Genomic DNA, 21,086 nt, shown 5'->3' on the forward strand with positions numbered 1-21,086 from the left:
TCCTGATCAAGTCAGAGTATGTGAACATTACTTCTAACAATGTCCGTAAACTCTTTGATAGAAACATTTTGAATTTTGTCTGGGAAAACCACTCAGTCACTCATGACAGTAATGAAATACGTTGATGGAGTTTTCTTTTGCATCCAATCATAAAATGGTTTTCTTCACTATCGGTGGTTATACTTCCATTGTGGTTCAAAGCAGAAGATGATGTAGCTGCTCTGTCTGAGGCACGGCAGATGTTTCCATATATTAAATGAATCCTGGAGCCCTCCAGAGAGAGACCTTTATTCAGTACAAGCTGGGGTGTATTACAACAGCTTAAACCACTCTTATTCATATCGATGTTCCTGTGGAACAATCAAAAGATCAAGTTCATGGACAAATCAGCTTTTCAATGTGTGTGCATTCAGTCTATATGGTCTGTCCGGCTTCCCTTTGTGTGCTGGGACCCTGTATCAGCAAGACAGCGAGTCACTGAGTCAGCGAGTTCTCTGGTCTGGCCATGTGGGACACAATACAAGCCAAAGATTTCCCTTTTCATTTCCCTGGTTACTTCTGTTTCCCTGTTACTTCTGCACATGGAAAGCCATGCAAACCTTCATGCAGCCATGGGTGTAGTGAGGCAGGGATTGTCCATGAGCCACATTAAATCAAATCTCCATTCTCTGGCAAGGAGTCCTGCCCCAGCTTTCCTGTAGGCCCCCCTTTAGGTACTGGAAGGCCGCTATAAGGTCTCCCCAGAACCTTCTCTTTTCCAGGCTGAACAACTCCAACTCCCTCAGTCTGTCTTCATAAGAGAGGTTCTCCAGCCCTCTGATCATTTTTGTGGCCTTCCAATTCTTTATTTCAACAATTTTTTAAGACAAATTTTAGCAGTGAGAGATTCTATTGAAGTAATTTTATTTATTGGCATTCCACACAAGAAGAATTTCACCACCCACAGTCAAAGCTGGAAAGCAGCTGATGGAGTGTAATCAAGGCTTTAAAGAATTGCCTGTGTCTGGTATTTGATTATAGATTACAATACAGTCATTACAAGCCAAGATACAGTCATTACAAGCCAAGATCAGAAATTGGAATTAGTACTTTTTTGGCTTTAAGATATTAATCTCCATTCACTTCTACATTCATCGGTTGGAAATAAAACCAATTTTTCCACATACAGCTAAAACTTTAAAGTGATAGGAATTTGAAAATGCAATCCTTGCCTTGTTGCTCAGTAGCATGTTAGCTACATGCTTACGTTACTAATAATGGCTAGGCTTCTCCATAGCACAGGGAAGAATATTATGATTGATGGTAATGCAGACTCAGTCTTCAAGGCTTGAAGGATTGGACTTTCCATGTTTGTCTTGACTGGTTGGTTGGAATAGTGAAAATAGGATGTGACATCTGCCTGTGCTTGTGTGTGCAAAATAGCAGCTGCATGAGATGTGATAGGCAATAATTGGCTGCCTGCAGAGCAAGAAAACACCCACATAAATGATGGCTCTCTCTTCTGAAATTTAGGCAAGGAAGTCTTTCAACAAGGGGCAGGCACCCTATCAGGAATGAGCTGTCAAATCTGCGTACATCATTGCGTCTCATTAAAATGGGAAATGCAGCTCTTCTAATCATTAGTTCAGACAGTGCATCATCCCACCATCCATCAAGATGGTATTATTGTAATGCATTATTTGTGTCAGTGTTCACCACAGCAGAGTTCTTGGAGACTCCCAAAACAGACATTTCTTCTTTTACAGAAAAGCAGAGAAACTATTTAAAATTAGGGATTCTTAGGAAAGAAAGATAACACAAAAAGAATCATATTGCCATAGTGCACCTACACCTCGAATATTGTATATTATTCAGGTATGTTCTGTCACAAGAAGGATATGGAAAAGGCAAAGAAGGGAAGCAGAAAAGATCAAAGGAACGGCATCTGTTTTAGGAACAAATAAATAATCTTAGTGTCTTCAAACCAGAAAAGAGACAGTTTGGGGAGGGAGGGTGATACCTTGATTTGCATCATGTGAAGATATTAAGCAGGTAGCAGTATTCACCCTTTCTTATATCTATGACTTTATAGCTACAAAATGAACTTTCAATACTCAAAATGGTTCAATTCCAAACAACTGAAAGGAAGAACTTTTAATTCACACAGCCAAATGACAGAACTTACGCCACAGAGTGTTTTGGATGCGGGATGATGAACTCACTCCATGAGTGTGTAGAAAATAAAACCACTGAGAACTATTACACAGAAATAATTACTATTGCAACTTCTTGATGAGGAACTTCTCTGGACTGATGAAATTTGAAAGTTACACTGCCTGTCCTGTCCTTACACATAACACTAATTTCAGTGAGCTGGATGGATCTTAAACTTAACCAATGGACTTATGTTCCAGTGATGTAAATGCATTTTGTTATTGTTGCTACTATTAGCTGTTACTGTTATTATTAAAGCAGTACCATACATTAATAAGATTATGTATTTTTAAAAACATGGTGTTTTCACTAATATCAAAAATCTCAACGGCCTCTGCCTGGGACTGAAAAATGATTTCAAGACAGGAAGACCTGGTATTACAGTCAAAGCCTTGGATGAATAGCAAAGGCTAATGAGATGTCAGTTTTTATTTGACCCAGTTGTAACCCAGATATGGAGGTGACCTGACTGCTAATTTATTAGCGAGACTGCTGTGGCAGCTCCTGCTGTAATGGCTTAAAATGAAATGATTTTTCTCCAGCTTTTCAGAACATTGCTTGGTTTTTGTGGTTTTAAATTTTGGATTGTAATGTTGTAATGGTTTCCTTCTTTTTATCTGTAGCCCTCACATGATTTCAACCTTCACGTTAGAAAAACAAACAAAAAAACATCATCTAGAGACATCTAAAAGATATATTTAAGAAAATACCTTGCCATATCTCTGTTTCCAACACCTTCCAGCTGTGGTGATGGGACAAGACATGATGCTGACTGTGGCCCCTTAGGCTGCCTTCATCCACTGGATCTCATTATGTGGATGCTTTAGGCAGGGGCATTTTACAACCTATGAGCAATACTGCAGTAGGGCCCCAGGAAAAATAACATCTGGAAGTTGTCTTGAGCTTGCAAAACTTCTACTCCTCCTAAGTCATGTGTCACTTCCTCTAAGATTCGAAGTCATAATAGAAAAATGAAAATGGAAGTGACACTGTCAGCAGTGTGACCCTCACAGCTGTGCATCCACTGGGACCCAGAAGAAATTGCTTCTAAATGCCAATAGGAAATGCCATAGGAAACTGGTCAGCAGAGCATTACGTTTGCGCTCTGATTTGGCACTCTTCAGTCCAGCATAGAGAGGGCACTACTGGCTGTTGGCACCAGGCAAAGCAAGGGGCTTTTCAAGGCTGCAGTATTAAGAAAGGTGGGTGTTTTCATGGTGTTGTGTCTTCACTTGCATTTGTAATGGTCCTTGCTAAATATTTGCTTCAGATGGTATGAAACTTTATATTTAAAATCATCGAAAATGCTGTGATAATACAAACTGTAAATGAAATCAGAAGAAAATGCTTGTGAAAGGTAGAAAATGGGTATAAATTGGGACAGATTTATTTATTTTTTTCTTCATGAATTTTATTCAAGAGCTTTCAGTTAACTATGGGACACAATTTTTACAGATAGTATCTGCCTGATATATCTAGTTTACTAATAGTACACAACACAACTTTGCAGATAAGGATGGAGAGTGATACAGAGAGAGAAGGTTTCAGTATTTGTCCCAGTAAAGGCCAGCATAGCACTGGCTACCACCTGGGCTGTCTGGTGGCTGGTGTCAGCTGCCATCCCACTGCTGGCATTGGGAAAGTTCAGAGGGAGCTGCTGGTACGAGATGCTGGCTGAGGAACTGAGCCTGGTGTCTGGCTTCCACGTCCCCCTGCCTACTGTGAGGAAAAGAAGAAGAGATTTGAAATGGGGGCATCAGGATTGGCCATGCTAAGAGTAATATGAACAATGTCCCCATCTTCCATGTCCCCCAAGACAACCAGAGCAGCAAGCTCCACCTCTCCATCCCTCCAACCCTCTACTGCTGGCTCACCATTCTGGCCTCTCCTTTTATGCCATCAGAGACAAGAACAAGATCTGGCCTGAGCTTGGGTTTCTCCATTTGCTCTTCCTCACTTGTGTGACAGTGATTGAGGTGAAGCAGGGACCACACACTGGTGAGGTAAGGGACGAGGCTTCTCACAGGAGCTGGTGTGAAATGGAGTGGGCCTGGGCTGCATGGGGGTGACAGGTGACTCTATCTCGGGTAGTGAGAAGTGATGGGATCTTGTTCATTTGGAAAACTGAAAGATAAGAGAAAAGGAGTATCACAGAGTCATTTTGCTCTAGTACCTGGGGCAGAAAAATATCACTTTGGCAGCTGAGAAACCCTGGACTGGCTCTTAGCTCTGCAGAAAATACAGTGAGAATCCTTCATGCTCCTTACACCATAAACTGAATGGCAAACATAGATTAAACTCAAAATGTAAAACTAATGACTACTTTCTTTATGACATTGAATACCACAAAATTCTGCAGGGCTGTGGATCTTTGGAGGCACCTCATTGTGTCAGTCTTGTAATGCTGAGGCAAGTGTCTTCCACATGAAGCATCTTTCATATGAAAGGAGGCTGAGAGAGCTGGGATTCATCAGCCTGAAGAAAAGAAGGCTCAGGAGGATTTTATTAATGTGTCTAAATACCTGATGGGAGAGAATGAAGATAAGGGAGCCAGATTCTTCTCAATAGTGCCCACTATCAGGACAAAAGGTGATGGACACAAATAAAAACAAAAGAAAACCCTCTTTCACTGTGAAGGTGGCTGAGCACTGGCACAAATTGCCTAGAAAGATTGTGGATAGAGACAATCAAAACCCAGATGGACACAGTCTTGGGAAACCTGCTCTAGGTGGCTCTGCTGAAGAGGGATTTACTCTAGGTATTCTCAGAAGGTCCCTCTCAGCATAAACAATTCTGCAAAGCAGATCCAAGGGGGTATGAACTGCTAGCAGGAGTCAATGTGGGACCTGGGAAAGTGTGCTGGACTGGACCCAGGGGACCTAGATGCATCTCAGGTGGTCAACGAATGACTGAATGTGGGTGGGAAAATCACTTTGCTTTCCAGTGCTTCTTTTTCCCCACTCTTATAATGGACTTAAGAGTGCTTACCTCCATTAGAAAGCTCTTTGAGGCTTATGACCACCATGTAAAAGCAAGATATATATTTTTTCCCCTAAATGTGTTTTATTGGTCCAGTCTCAGTTAACCAAAAGTTACTACATTAAGAATACAGTCTGGGAGCTGTGACTGCCGAAGTCACTGGGCACAGACTCTGGCATCTCCTTCCTCTTAGAAAACCATGCTGATAACATCTCAGTGGGCTGCTACAAGGTTTGTTGTTAATGATTATACACCATTTTGAAAGTTCAGTCTCTCTAGAAAATCATTGATATTAATGACCCGGACCCATGTGAGATGAAATTCACGAATGAGTTCAGTCTCACTGCCGAGGGGAACAATAAATACTCACTCAGGAGCCAGGGGCAGTTTCTGAAGGAATGGCGTAGGCTGACACAAAAGCTGACCTATTCCAGCTTGCCATCAGGCCAGGGACAGTGGTGCTGCTACCTGGGAATCCTTGTGTTAAATGTGTCTGTACAACTCACACAGCAAACTCAGCTTTTTTCACTCCCTTCCTCCCAGCACAAAGTTCACTTGAAAAATGATAAAAAACTGTCAAAGGAAAGTCCCTTCCCTACAAGTGAATGCCCTCACTACACTCGTACTCCCAACACACAGCTCTTGTATGTTAGCTCTCACAATGTAGGTCAGCCTAATGCAGGGACACTGCCAAATACCCCTTACCTGTCCTCCCTGTTGGACATGTTATTTTTTCTCAGCTGAAAATGCTGGACTAAAATTTGGCAGGGTGACAAAATAATCATACACAGGGTGGTAATGATGATATCACCAGGTGTCCTGTAGCTTTGAGTTATTACCATCACAGCAAAATTCATTAGCATGTCAGAGCACCACAGCCCAGAATGCATACAGACCAACACAAAGAATTAGGGCATGAAAGACAGCTTATGTGGAGAGTCACTGACAATGAAAAAAAAAAAAAGATAATATTGTGCTTAGGGCAATTCTCATTCATCAGAGTCTTGTCAGTATGGTTAGATCCTACAGAATAAATGTGTCTAACCACATCTTGTCTGGCCACACTGAAGTTAGAAGGGTATCCTTCTTTTTCTTTCTTTCTTTTTTTTTTTTTTTTTTTTTTTTTTTTTTCTCCTTATAAAGCAGCCAGAGATGTGGTTGTGTATCAGGCCATTTTCTCTGTCTCATCATCAACTTCCTTTCTACTATATAGTACATGATGTCACACCATATATTAAAAGGTATCGATCCATTTTCCAACCCACTAAATTGATGGATTTATGGTTTCAGAGAGTGAAAATCACTGCAGCCCCCTGGAAGGCATCTGTATGGTGATAATTTAGAGTGGTAAGGTCCAAGACCAAAGCCACGTGTGATCACGCTGCAATTTGTCAAGCTCTTGCAAGCTGGCTTAATATCCATGCAGGTGATTTCCAAGGATATTCTTCTGCATAGATACTGGTGGTGGTAATTAACTACAGTCCCTCTGAGCCACTGGGCTGTCAAGGGTCATTTCAGCATGAAGACATGCTCAGCTGCTATATATGATGTTTTCCAGGCAAGACACAGAATTGGGATTTTTCATTTACAATAACTATTCCACAAGGAAGGGTAATGCTAATGAAGTCTGGTGTCCTACTTGCATCCCCAAATGGAAAATTGCCACTCTGCCTGTTTGAAGATTTGTTTTCTTACAGCGCACAGTTCTTTTGAGCCCTACACAGTCACACATTGCTGCTGAGTGCAGTTTCCTTTTCCCCTAATGTTTTTGCAACACCGTCCCCCATTGGGGGTTGAGAATCAGGCACGTCCTGCTTTAAAACTCGCTGAGTAACTCTGAATCCAGGTTGCACTGCTCTGGCAGCACCACCATTTTTACCTGTACAAGGCAACATGAAGTGAGAGATTGTCTTACTGACATTAATGTTCAATGCAACTGGAGCGGGCCAGCATGAAAAATGGATGTTGGTTAACTAGCAGGTGTTAGGTATGAGTAATGAAAGAAATGTGGGAGGCAAACTTTGCCCACTCACTTTGTGCAATACTTGTCTCTCTGCAAAGAATGGCCTCTTTGTGCAGGCATAAGCCTTGCATTCATTTCCTGCTCTGATCTTATCTAGAGAATTTGAGTGACCCTGATATGCCATTAAATTTGGGTCCCTATACACTGAACTACTCCTTCCGTTTTTATTCATGTCTTGGCATTACTGGGCATCCCATTTTTCCCCTCCACAGATAGATCAACACCCTGTAATATCCCTGAGCTAATTTTGTATGTAAGTCGTAATACAAAGAAAATGCGATCTAGCAATAACAATCACAGCTTTTGAAATGGAGCATACGGTAATGTGATCACACATTTATCAGACACACACCTCCCTGAGCCTTCAGAGGTTCAGTATTTTCTTTAAAGATACAAAGAGACCATCTGTCTATAGTCTACATATAGACTATACATAGCCTGAAGCCTACCTATCTATAGTCTTCCATACCACACATCTAATTTACATATGCAAGATTTCCCAGTGAAGCAGGGCCATGATTCTTTACTATTTGGGTAGATAGGCCAAAAAAGAAATGGTCCAGACCTTTCAAGTGTCAGTAAATGTGTCATTACAGTGTCAAGTACAGTATATTTTAAGACCAGCATTAGTCATTCAAGATTATTTTCTGAATCATAATTCAGGATGGAGACTCCTCAGCTTCTCTGGGCAATGAGTTCCAGTATTTGACTACCCTACAGAAAAAGGAAAAGGAAAGGAAAGGAAAAGGACAGGACAGGACAGGAAAGGAAAGGAAAGGAAAGGAAAGGAAAGGAAAGGAAAGGAAAGGAAAGGAAAGGAAAGGAAAGGAAAGGAAAGGAAAGGAAAGGAATAATAACATATGATAAAAAGTTCTATTTTGTTTCTTTTATTCCTTTATTAATTGTTATTCTCTAAAGTGTTAGATTGCTAATTGTTATTAGTTGTTATTCTATAAAAGGGATTTAAATTGGTATATCCATTCCAACAAGACTCAAGATGACATATCAGGATATATCTATCTTTCTGACCATGCTTTACAAGAAAAATGGGCCATTACTTTGAAACACAGAGATAAAATAAACACCCACACTGAATATTCTCACAGAAAACCATGAGAAGGCTTCAAAAAAGCATACTTTTATAATGCATAGATTAAAAGTATTGCTAATAATGTCAGGAAAAGAAAACTTCAAAGTGCCTCATGGTTTCCACAGGCAGAACTGAACAACCGCTGGCATCACTGACAGAAAAGACGAACTTCAAAGTGGAGAGTCACCTTGGAGTGCTCAGAACAAGAGAGATGTTCTTGATGTACCTGGTCTGCGAATGAAGAGGAGAGAGATGTTTCCATAGCTGTCAATCTTTCTCTTGGAGAAGCACTAAATTCTCTTAGAAGCATAAGTACTAGAAGAAAATGTACCACACAGACACACAGAGTATAAACATCATTTTTATTCAGGAACTTCCAAAATATATTTAATAATTATTTTTCATAATTTTCTTCACTAGTCAGGCGCAAAATATTCACCTGCTCATGTGGGCTGTAGTAGTTTCCTATATTAGGCAAAATAACAAGCCTAATCATTAATATTATTGATCACATTTTTTCAAGCAAAACAGCTGACAGTCAAATGTAGACAGCTTTCTCTTAAGAGTGGCACACTTCTGTTACTCTTGTGTAGATGATGGCTGACACACATCTGTATATCAGCTGGGTATCCGTATATCAGCTCCTTGGTAGAGCCTTGTCTTTTCCATTCAAGGAGGTCTTTGGCTGCAATCCCAAGTAAGCAGTAAATGCCCCAAAGTGGCATCGCTCTGCATTTACAGAAATGCAGTGAAAGCAGAATTAGATGTGATGCCATTAATATACCCTCTTCAATTCTTGTAAAAACATGGTCTTATTGATAAAGAATAACAAATTGATTTGTTTTAAGGCCTGAGCTTCCATGAGATCCCAGAAGCTGTCCATAGGAACAAATTTAACAGAGCCAGGGGACTGGCTTGAGTACTGTCCTTGCTATCCTTTTATTTACTTGTTATCCATTGTCACTTTGGGTTTTGTTAGTCTGGTAGCAAACATCTGCTCCGTGGGTGATATTTCAGCTGAGTTTAGCACTGCTGTCATTGCTTCAGGGAATTCGGTAGCTCTGTGGGTACAGTATTCTTCTGCCTAGTACATTTGCCACCAGTTTGTGATGGAGCTATGGTTATGAGGGGAAAGAATATGGCATGCTTGATATGGCCTTGCCTTTCTTGTGTCTCTAATGTGCACTTGCTGCTGGAGGAGGAGGGGAGAGAAGCAGCTTTCTTCTGAATTACAGAAAGATATGATTGCTTTCTATAAACCTGGAAGGGGGGGAGGGAAAGCTATTTGTGTTAAGGGATAATGTTGAAAAAAACAGCAAGAGACTATTAACTGCAGGAAATTAGAAGATGATTTTTAACTGCTAGAACAGTCTGGCTTTAGAGGAGCATTTGTCTAAGAGTAACAAGGGCAAAACAATAGACAAATTCTTAGACTGAACGTCATATACTTATGAAAAAGTCTCTTGGTGTCCTCGTTTCCTCTGACAACTGAGAATTTGACTCGGTGTCTCAGGAGCTACCTTTTAAGCCTGTGTCCTGCAGGAATTGAAGGAGTCTATATCAGCATTGCATGATCCCTGCGAGTTTCTTACCCAGGCCTTCAGGTAATCGTGACCTTCACCTTCATGTTCTCACAAGGCTGCAGGAGGCTATAGCTCTGTGCTGTGCTGTTCAGGAGCAGCTTGCAAAGACACGATGTGCTTTCTTTAAGGGAAAGTTTATTGGTGTTCTCTTTTTTTACTTAAGATCACAGCAACCTATGTTATTTATAACCTAAACTTGTGGAACTTGCTCAGAGAGCTTTCATAGTAGGTTTTTTGGAGCACGGCTCCTGGACCAAAGATCTGTGTCTTGCATGTTTGTTGAAGTGAAAAAGTGAGGAGATGCCAACAGTAGAGTAAGACCATTTTTGAGAGAGGCAGTTTTAACATGACTTCAGCTGAGGGAGTTGCAAATTCCAGCCCCATATTCAGAGAATTCAAGTTTCTGGCCCAGACAGAATATAAGGGGTCTCCAATGCACAGAGGTTGGGTTGGAAGAGGCAGTCAGTAGCTGAAAACTAAGTGCCTTTCACAGAATCCCATGCTCCTGGTTTTGTTTAGCTGTGGAAATGCCAGTGGGAGAGTCAGCAAGGCCTCTGTGCTCCCCTCACAAATCAAATAAAAATCTTTCAGCTCTGGCACTTTAACAATGCTTGGCTTGCCCTGTGACATTGAGTCAATTGTATGGAGTAGTTTTTCTTTCAGGAACAGACATGAAGAAACAGAAAAAAACTGCAAGAGTACGCACATTGTCCAAAGATTCTAGGACTCAGTAAGAGTGAATTTACTGAGCACAGCTCAAACAAATCAGAAGGCTTCCTTCTCTCCCCCATATTCTTCACAGACCAGGAGTTACAGCACAGGTAGAACTTCTGTATATGGTGCTCAATACTCTGTATGTTATGATAGGACGACTGATGGAGCAGCTTCAAAACAATTTTGGAAGATGTCAGATTGATTTCTTAGAGATTTATATTGTGTGAATGATGCTCAGTGTTTTGGAAAACATTAGACAGTCTCTAAATCTCTGAACTACCCCTGAGAAATATAGTATGTGACTTTTACATTGAGATAATAAGAAATAAATATTATGCATAGATTATTATTCTGACTTCATAAAAATTTCAGGAATAGATCAAGACATTTCTACTTTTCCTCTGGACCTTTACACATACAGAAACATATATATATTTTTTTAATCTATTTCTAATCCTTCTTCTAGCCTTCTGAGAATTTGGAAAAGAACATACTACCTGGGTTGCTAGAGCATTGTCAGTCTTCATTGTCCATTGGATGTAGGGATGAAAGCACCTTTCTGTTCTGCTCTGTTTCTGTAAATATCTTTGTGTGAGAAACTGCTTGGGAGGCTGCTGAATCTTCTCCCAATCCAGAACTCTTGGTTCTTACTCATTGTCTAGATGAGAAGATCAGATTTTGTAAACGGCTTCTCCAAGCTGTTTTTATAGCATTTGCAACTCCAGAAGCTCAAAGCCAGATTTCCATGCCTTAACTTAAAGCATGAATCTACATTGCTGATGTCCCAGAAGACAGTCTCAAAGCAGTCTGACAGGCTTGGAAAACTTCCAAACTCTCCAATCCATTCAGTTTGAGTGTTTCTAACAGACCCCTGCCAGCTTGCAACAAATATGAATCACGTAAGTTGCTCTTTAGTTGAGGCTGGCACATCCCTGATTGCTGCACAATACACTGCAGGAGTTAAATCCAGTTCCACAATGAGGATGAGTAGGCTGGACTTTGTAGCCCAGCACATACCTTCCAGTTTCTAAATAAAGTCAGGAGAGCTTTTCCCTTAGGATGTTCTAGATGGTTATGTTAGGCTGCAGTGGAGCTTAACCTCTAGACGTGTACCAGCTGTTTGGAGGGTGAAGGAGACAGTAGATTCTGCTACGTATCAATTTGGTAGGTAGATGGTAGATCTGGTGCAATGCCGTGGTAACTAATATTCTATTGATATTAGTCTCTGATAAAGAAAATAAAATAGTTATTGATAGCCAGGCTATCAGTGTCTCAACTCTGTGCAGACTGTTGCCCGTATCAGCAGGATGCATACATTCTGCAGGTACCTACTGGTGACCCCAGTCAGTAGAAAGCAGATACATATGGGAGAATGTGCACTAGAACAGATCCTCATAGAAGTTCACAGTAGGGATGTCTCTTCCTATTTATTTTCTCTCTCAAATATAAGATACAGTGCTAGTTTATTATTTCTGTGTCAACACTGATCATCTGTAGGGGCCTAAAGAACAAGGTTTTCAGACATTTCATACAAACCTCAAGTGAACAGTCAGGGATGAGAGAAGGAGGGGGATATGGTTCTGATTAAAAACTGGGAAAGGAGGATAAAGGATGTCATATAGAAGGGGAAAAGAAGATCCACTTACAGGAAAACTCTGTAGCTAAAACTGCCCAGAGATGTATTTTAAACTTGCAAAATCTGAACATACTAAAGATTGTTCACAAAGAAGCATGGCTTTTTATATTACTTACAGAAGGTTTCTGGACAACAGAGCTGTCCAGGGCTGTTGAGTTGTGCAGGATCTTCAGGATCTCTCCTTTGATTCTGGCAGAGAAGCTTTGCTGTACTTTAATATTGCATGAGTCCCCAGCCTCACCAGGGTTCAAAAAGCAGTTTTTGCTTCCCCAGTGCCTGGGGTCTCAGCAGGATGCAATGCAGAGTTGCTAACACCTTAGAGGAGTTAAGACATGCTGGACATTTCTTTCTGAGCAGCACCTACGTGCCTAGCACCCAAGTTTCCTGAAGGCAGTCCTGCAGAGCTCTTGTGTAAGATTTGTGGAAAAGGTTTCAGTTCTCTGTGGCTCAATTTCCTCATTTATGTATTTTTGATTGCAAGAGGAAATTTGTGAGTGCTTAAAGGATCGAGTTCCTAGAATGAAAGTTGCTGTAAAGGCAAAGGTTTAAGTGTAAATTGTTCAGGGCATGCATTACTGTTTATTTGTAATACGGCACTCCCATGAGTTTATTAATTCACCAATAATACCAATAATAATGAAAAAAATATTTTAGGGTCCATCTGTTTTATCATTTGGTTCTCCTCATGGCAGAAGTTATTCAGTATGAGCTGTGAACCTGCAAGTTCCTTTGCACAAATCTCTCCATCCACACAGAGTAGTTTGCAAGCTGGGGCCTTGTACTTAGGAATGAGGGAACAGGTCTGTTGGAAGTTAAGAATAAATGGGTTATTTTTGTTGAGACTTGGCATGCACTTAAATAGTGAATGCTATAGAATGAGTGCTGCTAGCTGTATGAAAAGGAAACATATGAAACAAACATGATTTTACTTTTTCTTTTTCTTTTTTCTTTTTGCCTTTTTTCCATGTAAGTCTTTCAAAAAGTTGTATTCTGCTGAATATTGTAATTTTAGAAATGGACCACAGCTAGAATGAAACATCCTTGAGGGTAGGCCCTGTCTTTTATTATTTCTTTTTATTATTATTATTATTATTATTATTATTATTATTATTATTATTATTATTATTATTATTTTAATTTTTTAACTCTATGTGTGGTGGTGTAGCTGCTCCAGGCACCAGCCTCACAGACTGCCTTGGGGATGCAGGGAAAGGTAAGATATTGTTTCTTCTCTGAAGACAAATGTGTAGAAAAATGTGGTAATAAAAAAGAAGCAGGAAGCAGGAGAAGGAGGAGAAGGAGAAGGAGAAAAAGAGAAAGAGGAAGAAGATGGAAAAGAAGAGTTAGAAGAGAGAGAAGAGGGAGAAACATGTGACTTTGTGCATGTGGTACAGAAGTTACAATGTGGGGAGCGAGCCAGCCACAGAACGGAGGAGGCCTGCAGCCTGGATTTCCCAACGTAGAAGATGCTAATAGTTGACGTTGAACATTGAACATTGGACTCTGAACACTGAGAGACTGATGGAAACATTGCTGCACTCTTCCTCAAAACTGGGATACTGCTTAAAGAGCCTTTGCTAAACTGCTTTGGATTAACTCAAGCTTGACAAAGTGGAACTAATTAGCCTTCATCTTCCCAATCTTATGCAAAACTACTTTGAATTTTGGAAGCAATGATATTCAATATAAGGAGTAATGCACGCATCTGGCTTTTAAGGAGCTGGGTACAATATAAATCTCCAGTGATAACTCTTCTCTCTGGTAGATGTCCAAATGTCTGCTACCAAAGCAAAAGACAGAGGTCACCCCTCTGGAGAGGATGGAGGTCACTCCTCTTCACAAGTGATCAGCATGACCCTTAAAATAGGAGATTGTCCTGTGGATACACACACCCTTCCAAACTCTTCAGCATATCTTATCTTACTTTGATTCTGAATGACATATTGAGGACTGAATATAAACCCAAATCTCTCTCTGTTCAAACGCTACTTTCAATACCAGCCCTGGTCTCTTCTCTCCTGTGTTTTGATCTTCGTTTCTTGAGGAAAACTTTTTCAGAGATAATTATTCTTTCCAATTCCTTGACTCAAGACACTCCATTTTAAGCCCTTTTCAGCACAAAATGCAGCAGAACTGATGAATGTTCACTCTAAACAGTTAGTCTAAGTTTCAGTAACTAAAAATAAAACTTGTCTTTATTATTTATTCTTATGCCAGTAAAGGATATGTCAAATTAGTAGAATCAGCTCAGTATTTAGGTAACTGAGATTAGCTCCACACCTAACCAAGCTCGTCCTGCTGCTGAAAACACACCAAGATCACTTTATTTGAGCTTAATTAAAAGTACCTTCATTAAAAGTACCTTCATATTTTTTAACTAGTTACTAAAAACAGATAAACAGGTATTCTACATTCATAATACATACTACAGTTTTACATATTCATGTCATAAATATGTTTTAGAGACCTCAGGGAAAACTAGTGGATTTTGTGCTGGAAGGAACATCACAAGAAACAGTTTGTAGCTGGTCCCTGTTCCAAAAACACTACAGATCTTAGGAGGCAGAAGATAAAATGGATGCAGAGAATTGACTTGCCTGACATGATCCAGAAAAATAATAAAGAAATTCACGTGTTGTTACTTCATGCAATATTTAGTATGACCTCAGAGTGCTATTTGCAAAAAAAAAAAAAAAAAGAAAAGAAAAAAGAAAAAAGAAATCAAATGCACACTGCATCAGACTGGGTTGTCAACATGAAAATCAGGGTTCAGCTCAGCTTCTGTCCTCACCTGCTGCAGGACAGACCCATTGGGACTCGGCTGCAGTGTGGCAGTGTCACCACAATGAAGGAGCAGAAAACAACTTTCTTATCTGATACTGGCTGGAGAGGCTACAGGGCCCTCCAGTGATTGTCTTGGTTTACTTACACTTTTGCAAATTTCTGAGTTGACTTTTGCAGAAGCATCTAGTCTATTCCATGCAATTTATAGCAAGGTTTAAATAAAGGATCAGTGAGCAACTAATGGTTGTTTAAAAAAAGTGTAATGTAGATGTTAATAAACCCAAGAGTAGAAGTTTTTGCAGATAACTGCAAGCAACATGCTGATCTATTAGAATTTATAACATTCATGAAGCACACAACAAAACAAATACAGATTAGCTATTAGTTCTTGGGGGAAAAAAATGTAATATCAAATGTGGTCAGAATGCTGTTTTCCAGAAGAAAGCCAGAAGTATCTTTTTTTCTGCTGATTAAAATGGCTGGCTGAGGAGGAATTAAATTTGGCAGGGAGGTTCGGAAGTGAAAGGTTCCCTGTGAATCAAAGCGTGACAGTTCTCAAGAGTAACAAATCCTTAATTAATGGGGGATGGATGCCAGAAGCAGTTAGTTTAAAACTAAACTTGAAAGCAAGTGCAGGGATTCCTTGAAACAAAGGTTTTCCATTGCTGTTTACTGAGAACATGTTGTCTTATTTGGTAGGGTATTGGGCCTGGCATCATAGAGGCATCATTCTAATTGTCATTTAATAGAAGCTTTATTTTATCCTAAGCCACTTCCATGAATCTCCCATCACCTAAGCACAGCATTAAAGAGAATTCAAAATCAAACAAGCTACTCAAGAAAGAATTGTCCTTTGACAGAACTGGGGCTCCCAGTGCATTTTAATTTTTCTGCAGGCTGCAAGGGATGGAGGCAGGGTCTTCTGTGTGTTGATCTGTGACAAATAAGTAGTTACCAAATAATAAGCACATTAGCTAATGTAAAGGTTCAGGATAAATCTGCACATTTAGCATATGTAGGGATAGATAAATTTACGTATACAATTACTGCAGAATTTGGAAAAAGGGAAAGAAGTGATGACAGACTACTGCCTTTGTAAAAATCCAATTTTCTAATGCACTTACACCAAGTATGAGTAGATAAGCAAAAAGTTCTGGATTTTCATAGTGATCATGCTTAAGAAGCGCATAGAAATTGGCAGTAGTTGCATTTATCTTTTGCTCATTAAAGCTCATGCATAGTTCATTAAATATTGCACGTAAATTAGCCATTTTTTTAACCTCACTTATCTACAATAATCATTGGGAGAAATGTTGTTATTAGCAAATGAGGAATGCAGTGGTGTAAATAGATAGTGATATGTAACACCCTGCCTTTTTTAAATTCAAAAATATAAGTGGAAAGGTCCATTAGTTCACTTTACCTAAGTTTCTGATTGAGCAGCTGCTGTGAAGGGGAATATTATTTCTTTTCTATGTATTTCATTAGGTCTCATTTCTGTGTCATATTACAACAGAGAGCCTTAATGATGCTAACTACATTTGTCAGGTATGGTAGTAAGGAGCACATAAAAGCATCAGCAGAAACAGTCCTTGCTCATTAATTCATAGGCTTTTCTGGAGTGCTTATTCCCATAATATGTGAAGCTTTGTAAACTCCAAATGGATTTTTCTTCACAACATGCTCATGAGAGATACTGAAGAGGTTGTTCAGTTTTATAGGTGGGTGATAGAAGTGCAAGGAGATTAGGTGATTATAGCCTAAAGTATTTTGAAAAGCTAAGCAGAGACTCCAGGTCTCTTTGTTCCTTGCTCTGAGTGTGCCTGGGCCTCTTCCCTGGTTTCAAAGATTTGGGTGCCATAGGAACTCATAAAGTGGGTGTCACTAGCTCATGTCTGTTCACTACATTTTTTCAATTTATCCTGAGGTTGCAAAACATTGCGGACTACTAATATAAAAAAAAATATCATATGGAAATAACATAAAAATATAGAAAAATAGAGGTGTTTGTCTAGTGGAATCTCTATAGGTATCTGTTGTAGCCTACTTACTGCTCAGCACCAGTTACTCATATTGTGAACATGTTGCAATCTCTCACTCCAGACTGGGAAGGGCTGAGCTACAATATTTTGGTTATACAGCTCTGTCTGATGGTGCTCTGGCTCCACAGCTTTGCTTTGAGCTATTGGAAAGGTAGGACCTGGGGCAAGTTAATGCTGGGGGTAAGGAGCTGTGACTTCAACCACCTCAGGCCTGGGAGCACCTGGAACCTGTTGCCCAGAGAAGAGCTCTAACCATGGGGCAGGGTGGCAGGACCACTGCCCAGATGAAGGACTTGAGCAGGTGGAGCTCTTTGGACCTTAGGAGGTGGATAGCCTCCCTGATTGTCTTCCAAAGGTTGCATCTACAACCTTAGCAAGAACATTTCAGAGCATGTGTGAAAACCTACGTTTAGGAATGCAGAGGACTTTGTAATCTAAATCTAGGTCTAGGGGCCTTCAGGGTTCAGCAGTCATTGCTAGCCATGGTTTATATCACTTTCCTGAACCTATGTGCCTACTGTGGCATACGAGTCCCACAATCAGACAGCGTGGGTCTCCAGAACACAGCTCAGTATCTACAGCTTTACTCAAGACAAGACGTATTACAGCTTCTGTCTTCTTACCCACTTAAAGAAGCTACCCATTAAAGGAGTTTTATATGATTTATAAAAAAATGATAAAGCAGAGCTGATTGATGGAACTTTAAACTAGATTTGAAAGAGGAAAGGGATAAAAACAGCTATGGGACATAAGCTATGGGACAGTATGGCAAGATTTGAGGGAGTGTGTTAGTGAGATCCTTCAGTCTGCTCCACAAGGTGGTGGGTGTAATGAAGCACATTTTAAATGTTTATAAATGCACACAGCATAAGGAAAAAGTAAAAGAAGCTAGAAGCCTTGGCTCAGTCCCAGAGTCACAACATCATTGGCGTAAGCAAAACCTGGTGGGAAGAGTCCTGTGACTGGTGTGCTACAACGGACAGTTAGAGGGTCTTCAGAAGTGAGAAGCAGAGCAGGCTAGGTGTGTGTGTGTGTGTTTGTAACATTGGTCCATTACTTTGTGAGGATGGTCACTTTACAAATAGGGAGATTAATAAAGCATTAATAGGGGCATTAAAAAAAGCCCATAGGCAGAAAAGTTACAAATAAGCCTCTCAAGTCCTTGCTGATCCCTCTCAGGTGGACAAAGACCAATTCTCAGTAACAGAAGGCAACAAGGGACCAAAATTGTCATAGCCTTTGGCCTGTATCCCACTTTTTCACCCTTGCCACCTCTTTCAGCAGCTTTTGGAAAGATAGATATATACTTTAGTTCTTCAACGGAAAAGACATCCTAAATAACAATTGAAAAAATATATTAGTAATTCATTCTGTATTAACTCAACAAAACACGGCTAAGAATGCAGAGTGGGAATTCACAAGTAATTATATAGATGGCTAAAAAACATTTTATAAAACTGATATATATATATTTTTTTTCAATGATTATTTCTTTCATCAGGAACCAGGAAAAGGAAGTTATGGATACAACTTGTAATCTTAACTGCCAATTACTCATTGTTGACTGAGGCCTCTCTATTTCTATTTAAACTAGATACGCTGGGTAAACAAATGATTTAAGAGCCCAAGCTGACCTTCAATTCCTCTGTAGTCAATAGAGAGACTACACGTTCAGATGGTATTGCAGATCTGTCTGTTACCTGTAGGAAAGCACACACTGGGAGTCTATGCTGGGCATCTCAGCTATATGCCTAAAATAGGATTCTTTTAATTTTGGCCTAAATCTCTATTTCTTACTCAGACAAAACTGATACCTAGATAGATTTTTGCAGTTAAACAGATTTGTCTCGGGAAGGATTGTCATACCAATATGTATTTGTTAGTTCAGCACCTCGTGGCAAGAAAAGACAACAAAAATACCCACTTCCTTAACTCTAAGAACATGAAAGGTGTTATATATATGTAATAAAGCAGGTTTTGATCTTTACAATGCAAATATTTACTCGTATAAAGGCTGACCTCACTCTTCTTTCAGCATACAGTAATGCCAGAGCTACTGGCAACCATGCAGTGGATGGGGCATGAAGGAGGAAGGGCTACGTGGGGTTCTACCTTGGATGGGTGGGTGCAGACACCAGCAAATGCAGTAGTGTTCATGAGATTTACATATGATTTCTCTCTGAATTCTGCTCTTAAGTTCATTTTTGGGAGGCATTTGAGCCACAGAATTTTATTTGCACAAGCACTCAAAGAAAGTTAATTATAATCATGCAAATATGTAGTGTTTCACAAATCATAAGTCTGAATTTGCACTTGAAGGAATGAATTAAATCATCACCCAATTAAGGTCAGAAAAAAAACCAAACAGTTTTTGTAATTAATTGCCCTGAAGAATATTATTCAAATTGTAAATATTCAAGATCAGTAAGGAATAAATTAAAATTTTATGAAACAAAACAACAACAACAACAAAACAAGTTAGAATAATTACCATATTTGAGGAAATTGTTGTTATTTGGATATATTTCATGGCATGGAGGACTACTTAATTTAATCTTCTGACTTTTTTCAAAATAACTGCTACATTATTACATATCATATAAAAAAACACATTTTTTTTCCTTTTATCTTTAGCTGCAAAAAGGCATGAGTAGTATTTATTTTATTATTACATTTATGATACTGACTAGCAAATTGTATGTCCTTTTACTTAAGGACTTCATTTTAGAGCTTCACAGTATGCCAGGCATTATCTAACTGTCAGATAATAGCAAGAATCTATGTACCTTAGGTAACTCCAAATGATACAGATTAATTTTCATGAGTCTTATTGAGATATGTATACCTGAATGACTAAGTAAAGAGCTGTCTTGACTCTGTGTAGAAAATTAATTGCTGTAAATTTCATGCTTACTAGCACTGGATTACTGATGAAACTGCAATCAGGAATCTGACAGATGCGGGATTAATTCCCCAGAAACAGGGTTTCTTCCCTCTTCTTGTTATGATCTTGTGTATAGAGGAAACAGATCTGACTATGACAGATGAATAAATTAAGAAGTCTAGGATGAAACAGAACAGCTGGAAATGTAACTGGTGATAATTGAAGGCTAATTAACTTCAATGAGCAATTTTCTACCAGGTGTTCTATTAGCCATATAGAAAGAGAAACTAAAGAAATTGTGTGGACTGCATTTTCATTCAGAAATGTGATATGAACTGCTGCTCTACCTACATGGTGATGGGAAAATTACTGTACTGTCTGTTAGGGATATAAATATTCATGTGACTTTGATGGATTTGCAAAAAATCCTTTCATTTCTTTTTAAGCGCTGACTTGATTTTGTATGTCCTTTACCAGAGAGTCTTTCTTACTTTAAATAATAGATCAAAATGAAAAGTCTACTTTTAATAATACTTTTGAAAGTGAGAGCTTTTTCTCTGGCATTCTTCATCAATTTTGGCTATTCTACTGTAGCCTGCTATAGCACCTTCCAAGTGGCATTTTTAGGCTATGGCCATAATCCCTGTAGGTTTTGGCTATTGCTTGGAACATCATATACAATGTATATTCAGACTTTCTTTCCAAATCAACCTATTTCAAGAGCAGAAATTTACTTTTTTTTTTTCTTTCCTGTTTACTTGTTACTTTCTCTACACAATTCATATTTTCATACATATTATTTATTTTATTATTTTTTTTTAATTTTTCCATGATGCATTTATGATCCTTTGGCCCTGTACGATCCTTTGTTTAATTTTCTCCATCATCATGGAAGAAACTGGCTTCTGAGTCCTGTTTACGTGGCTTTTAGAGAGAACTAAGGCTATCTGTGATTTAGACAAAGTATGTCCTCCTATTACCCTCACAAATCAGGAGGAATGAATTTCATTTTTCCTGACTTCAACTGCCTAGGAGGTACTTTACTGCCAGTGGAAAGAAAGAGGGTCACTTGCACTCTTGTGGCTTTATGTATTTCTGAAGGTGCCTGTTGATAGGCATGACTAGCTGTGATTTACCACCTAAGTGTGGACGTTAAGC

General features: G+C 39.3%; 2 long non-coding RNA genes across 2 annotated transcripts; one reads left to right on the forward strand and one right to left on the reverse strand.

Moving 5' to 3' along the window:
• Window positions 1-3,182: 3,182 nt before the first annotated feature.
• On the forward strand, window positions 3,183-13,231 carry LOC140001335 (uncharacterized). The gene is made up of 3 exons (XR_011806482.1): window positions 3,183-3,395; window positions 4,097-4,196; window positions 8,411-13,231. It is a non-coding gene; the product is annotated as an uncharacterized lncRNA (long non-coding RNA).
• On the reverse strand, window positions 3,644-5,752 carry LOC119715994 (uncharacterized). Its single transcript, XR_005263599.2, has 3 exons — window positions 5,543-5,752; window positions 4,068-4,317; window positions 3,644-3,912 (listed from the first exon to the last, which is right to left on the reverse strand). It is a non-coding gene; the product is annotated as an uncharacterized lncRNA (long non-coding RNA).
• Window positions 13,232-21,086: the final 7,855 nt, after the last annotated feature.

This window comes from Anas platyrhynchos, chromosome 1 (genome assembly GCF_047663525.1).
Source record: "Anas platyrhynchos isolate ZD024472 breed Pekin duck chromosome 1, IASCAAS_PekinDuck_T2T, whole genome shotgun sequence".
Lineage (NCBI taxonomy): Eukaryota > Metazoa > Chordata > Aves > Anseriformes > Anatidae > Anas > Anas platyrhynchos.